This window comes from Zea mays, chromosome 6 (assembly GCF_902167145.1).
Source record: "Zea mays cultivar B73 chromosome 6, Zm-B73-REFERENCE-NAM-5.0, whole genome shotgun sequence".
NCBI lineage: Eukaryota > Viridiplantae > Streptophyta > Magnoliopsida > Poales > Poaceae > Zea > Zea mays.
In genome coordinates this window covers 152,403,566-152,409,543 of record NC_050101.1, presented here as the reverse complement: position 1 = coordinate 152,409,543, position 5,978 = coordinate 152,403,566, and the positions used below count along the sequence as shown (strand labels likewise).

Sequence of the window (5,978 nt, the reverse complement as noted above, 5' to 3'; positions counted from 1 at the left end):
TGAAAGGTCACCACAGCACACGGTCAGCATCCAACCTATGTTACGATTGCGGTTATATCACCCATATATGCATGTATCATGTATAATTGTATATGTGTTGATGATGTACGCAACTAGGCATGCATATGGTTTGGTTGGCAGCCAATTCTGGCTTTATGCTAGATTGGTGGGTCGGAACGATTTCTAACCGGATTGCTTTTTTAATTTATATAAACTTTAATTAGCTGAAATGATTCCGGGTGCAATCCGACACAAACGAACAAGGCCTCATAGTGCGTAATGCATAGGACATGCATGGATGGAAGCCAAGACAAGAGAAATAATGCATCGGTCACAAGCTTTAGCGTTCCCAGGCAGAGTTGGAGGACACGGTCTCGTCTCATCTTGCCAATTGTCTGCCTGAAATTCTGACAGTGACATTCAGACATTCATCTCCGATGGCGATGACACTACCATAGATGGACACACTGGCTTGCAGATAGGCGAGGGCACTGTGCGTGGCCATGGGCTGGCGTCACTAGCTACCTACCATTGATGGATGGACAGGACCAGCCCACCTAATGAGTTGCAGCAGATAGGCGAGGGCACTGTGCTCTGGGTTGGATCGACTCAACATGCATGCAATTCTGCAAATGGATGGTTTGGTTTTTGGTCGTTGATGGCTTTTCTGGTGTTTTAGTACTACATACAAGACATTGCCGGCCTTTTGGAGTATGTTGGAATGGAGACAAAGTAAATGCGTTAATCTCTTGGGAACTATTTGTAATTTGTGGTGGGATGATCCATTGATCTCAAGGTATGGCTGATGTTTTCCCGTCACTATTGATAGAGGAGGTCACTAGCAACTAGCTAGTCCTGGACACACTGCTAAAGGTTCTTTAATGACGTGTCACAGCAGCTCTCTAGCTACTTGTTTTGTCACGTGTGTGCTATAGAAATGAAATGCTATGTTTTCTCTGTACTGAAACCACAAGCAATTTTGCAGGATGCCTCTCTCTTCCCTAGAAATGATGATTTCTTGCCCATTTTTTTTCTCTCTTAGGACTAGTCTAGAAACTACATTTTTTCTAGGAATTTCTATTTTCTTAAGGAAAAAAAAATGAACTAATGTATCTTGAAAAAATAAAATCCTGTGAGAAATTGGGGTTCTCAAACTAGCTCCGATGAAAAGTCTGAGAAAATGTGTTATGAGATTGACAAAGTCACCATATACGTTTTGTTGTCGACAAAACGTGCCACCTCAGTGAAAAACAGTCTCATATCTAGTAATGAATCCAAAAAAAAAAAACACACAACACAAGAAACTCGACCAATTTAGCTATTCTTATTTGGTTGAGCTAGCATCACCTCACCAGTTACATCTCAAATATATCAAACTTACGTGATGTGTTTCATTCATCCACCAATCAAATTGTTGTACCTCCACTATATTTTTACTATAATTTAAAAATATTTGTTTATTCTTCTCAAAGTTTAAAATTTTAACTGAAGCCACGTCGGAAGATTCGAGTAACCCTATACGAAAAAAAAAATCACGCATTCCAGATAAGCTCGGCTAGATTTGTGTTGAGTTCCTAACACACAAAAAAAGCTAACATGTCTGTATCACACGATGATTGCTTGAGGATCGCATTTCAGCGGAGCTAGAGAAAACTGACACCCGGTTTTCAAAACCGTCCTGACTAGTTTCGCCAAACACTCGCGTTGATAAAAAAAACCTAGAGCGCCTCCCAAGGAGTCTGTCATGGAGATGCATATTTTAAGTTGTAATACTTACCCGAACACCCTCAAACATCTTTGAAAAAGTTTGCAGAATAATATTTTAGATTTAGAAAAGGTATAACCGTAGATCGATTGTGTTTTTTGTTTGACTCGATGCATTCAGTTGGATTTGACCGTCAATTGATTTGTCGAGTGTCTTTTTTTTTTGACACTCAACAAAAAAAGATCTTTGCCGAGTGGTAAACAAAAACACTCAACAAAGAACTTCTTCGACGAATGTAAAATGGTCTTTATCGAGTGTTTAGGACACTCAGCAAATAGCTGAATTTCGGCAGTCTAAGGTTAATGTTGGATTGATCTCCACCAATATGAATCCAATGACCATTTTAAGCCTTTGATCCATGCCAAGGGCGGATGACCCAATATAGCCCAGTATTGCCTATGCAATACCTTATCGATCAAGTAAGAGATCCAGGTAAGGGCTTGTTCGGTTAGCTCCCAATCCACATGGATTGAGTGGGATTGGATGTGTTTAAATCTCAACTAAGTCAAACTCTTTCTTAATTTTTTCTAATCCCATCCAATCTATATGTAACGGGATTAACCGAACAAGTCCTAAAAGAACCTACTGTTTCACCCCCACTCGACCGCTCGAGCAGCGAAAGTCGCCAGCCGCCTCCGAGTCCGATGCTCGAGCTGCGAGCTCCACGCGACCGCGTCTCCATCGAGCACCTGCTCGGTTACTCCACCCTACGAGACCGAGCTCCACTGCTTCAGCAGACCAACATGCCGTGGACACGGACCTCGGCGGCTCGGTGCTCCCTACCCGTGCCCGGCGCCTCGACGGCTCATTCACTGCCGCCCGGAGCCCGCCGTGCCTGCCGCCTCTGGCCACCGCCCTCAGTCCCGCTCCTGCCCGCAGCGCTGCCTGAGTAGGAGGTAGTAGCATCGACTCAAATGAGTACGAGGAAGTAGCAGACATCGCCCTCAGTTCTTCCGTGCTCTATGCTCGAGTCGAGGTAAATCTTGTCTGAAATCTGAATGTCTGCTTGTGTTGTGTGAGACCAAAGATGTTTAGTCCAATTTATTTGTCAATGTGTAGATTTATTTTGGTAATTTGGTTCCTATTCCAACCAACAACAGACATGAAAGGAAACAAAATCAAGGTAAAAAAAGACTGCCCAAAAAAGTATATCTCTTTATTATGCGCAAATGATTATGTGAGCACTCATTATTGTAATGTCTTCTAATTATCTAGTACATGCTATATTCTTTGTAAAATGGTAGATTTGAAGGGCTATTTCAGTCAAGGTTCTAGTGGAAGTGGACCAGGCACTCATGCTAGTGGAGTTTGCCCCGAACACGAAATATAAGTTCAATTTCAAGAGAATAATAGTGAAGAAGTTGCACTTGTTCAAGAAGAGAATGCACCTATTCCAAATGCCAATAGTGAAGATGTTAATGGTTTAAAGTTCAACTCGGATCACATTATTTCTGATCCGAGACTTCATATTCAATTGATTCTTTTGCTCCTAATATTAGAGATGAAGTTAGAATGACTTTCATAGCTAAAGGTCCGACTCAACCAAAATTGGTCATAATTTTCCTCGGTCACATGGTAAAAGGATCTTCTAAAAACATTGGTTCGGACAACATAGTTGGTTGGAATATAGTGTGGATAAGAATAAGGCTTATTGCTTCGATTATTACCTTTTTAAGCATGATCGAATGAATGATAAATTTGGCCATGATGCATTTACAAAAGTTGGCTTCTCATAGTGGAGAATTGTTTGTACGGAATTTCCAAAACATGTTGGTGGGCCTAATAGCATACACAATGTTGCAGCAACAACATTCCATGATTTTTGTAACCAAAGGTCAAGTGTTACTCAGAAGGTTTCAAATTATAGCCAAGATGCATTGGTCAAATATGAGACACGATTGGAAACTTCCTTAAGTATTGTTAGTCTTCTTGCATTGCAAGCTGAATCATTTCGGGGACATGATGAGACTAGTACTTCATTGAACAAAGTGATTTTTTAGAATTTCTTGATTGGTACAAACAAAGGAATGAAGAGGTGAGAAGAGCTTTTGATGAATTGTGTCCCAGAAATTCCAAGATGACTTCGAGGACGATTCAAAAAGAACTTGCAAACTGTTGTGAAGAAGCAGTCACACATGCAATTAAAGAAGAAATGGGGGATTGTTTATTCTCTGTTCTTGTTGATGAATCCTGTGATATATCGGTTAAAGAACAAATGGCTATAGTTGTGAGGTTTGTCAATAAAAAGGGTGAAGTAATAGAAAGATTTTTGGGCATCAAGCATGTGAAGGACACAACATCGGAATCATTAAAGAAAGCATTAGTTGAGATGTTTAGTGATCATGGATTAATTGTTGCAAAACTTTGAGGGTAGGACACCTTGTATTGATTAGCAATTATGTGAATTGTTAGTGAGATTCTTTACTTGTATGGTTATTCTAAATGATGTCCCTAGTCAGAGTCGATGACTAGCACATGTATTAGTTGATGACTATATTTCACAAGTCATGGATATGGAGATGTTAAACTAATAATGTGGGCGCATGTATGCATGAGGCTGGACTGACCCAACGTGAAATATTGTAATATAGTTCTCCTTTTGCAACATGTATACTGTGCCCTTAGACCTAAGATCGTCGCTTGTTCTCAAGATGTGAATTGACTTACTTAGGGACTATCAAACACTACTCCGTAACTGGGTAGTTATAAATGTAGTTTTGGGTTTGTCGGGAAGCATACTGTGAGGCATGGCCAGTCAAGATGGAATTTGTCCCTTTCTTCTTGAGAGAGATATCTCTGGGCCCCTCGAGTGATTGGATCAAGAAATACATGGTTGTGCTAGGGTTAAGTGTTAACCATTGATAGGATTCTAATTCACAGTATCGAGAAAGAGAGGTCAGCTTAGAGTAAAACCAAATATCGTGAGACAAAGGGAACAACATGTATGTAATGTTGCAATGGTTCATCTAATATGATCTTTACGTGCGCATAGGAGTTGACATGTCTTGTTAGAGGCCGCTATCAATTATTGGTCCAAGTAAGAGTACTCGGGTCATGTCTATGTGTACGTGAACCTATGGGGTCAGACACTTAAGGGGAAGGAAGCCTAACTCGGATTAGATTCGAAATTAGATTGGGCTTTAGGGTTACTGATAGGCCTCGAAATCAGAAGCCCACCAGAATGCCTATATAATGAGGGGCGGTGGCGCGGTTAAGGATAACCTAATTCGCCACCAACAAACGAGCAGTCGCCTGCCTCTCACCCTCGCCAAGCTGCCGTCACGAACATAGCAGTTCGGTATGTGGCGCTTCCTCCCTGTATGTGTGGATACCTTGGAGTTGCTGCATCTGGAGCACTAGGATGAACCATGCGAGGACGTGAAGGACGCCTGCGACTACACAACACTGCTCGATGCGTTCATCTACATCGAGATGTCTTCCGTTGCCCTGCGCGTCTAGTGGTAATTCCATGACCTATTGCCGCATTAGTTCTTGGTTTTATAGGGTTGAAAATTTTGTTTTGCGCTAGCGTAGCCTCCCCATAATCCTACAAGGGGTATGATGGTGCTTCTAATATGAGAAATGAATTTAATGGTCTTAAAAAGTTAATTCGAGATGAAAAGCCATTTGCTTTCTATGTTCATTGCTTTGCTCATCAATTGCAATTAATAATTGTTGTTGTTTCAAAATGTTGTTCATCACTTGAGGATTTAACATCAATTGTGAGTAGCACTATAGTGCTTCTTGCAAAAGGAAGGATATATTACAACATAAACATTGTCTGAATCTCTTATCTAAGTTGGAGAGTGGATAATTTTCATTAGAAAGAGGCAAACAACAGGAAACATCATTGTCAAGACCTAGAGATATAGGATGAGGTCTCATTACAAGACTTTGCTCTGTATTAAGTCAATGGGAGAATCAGTAATAGAAGTCTTAGAAATTGTGCTCAAGATGAGCGCAATCCATCAGGTGCAGGTGGCTTTGTTGGAAAAATGGAGTGTTTTAGCTTTGTATTTATGATGAAGATGATGTTACAGATCCTCCATATCACAAATGGGCTCTCTTCTCTTGCAAAGAAAGGATCAAAATGTTGTCCAAGCCATGTCTTTGGTTGTTGATGTGAGAACACGTTTGATTAATTTAAGAAACGATGGTTGGGAGCCATTGTTGGAAGAAACCACAATAATCTGCCTTGCAAATGATATCCCAA

At 40.8% G+C, this 5,978-nt stretch overlaps 1 long non-coding RNA gene across 1 annotated transcript; it reads left to right on the top strand.

Annotated features, from left to right (window-relative positions):
- Positions 1-2,656: 2,656 nt before the first annotated feature.
- On the top strand, positions 2,657-4,208 carry LOC103630276 (uncharacterized). The gene is made up of 2 exons (XR_004850356.1): positions 2,657-2,888; positions 3,010-4,208. It is a non-coding gene; the product is annotated as an uncharacterized lncRNA (long non-coding RNA).
- Positions 4,209-5,978: the final 1,770 nt, after the last annotated feature.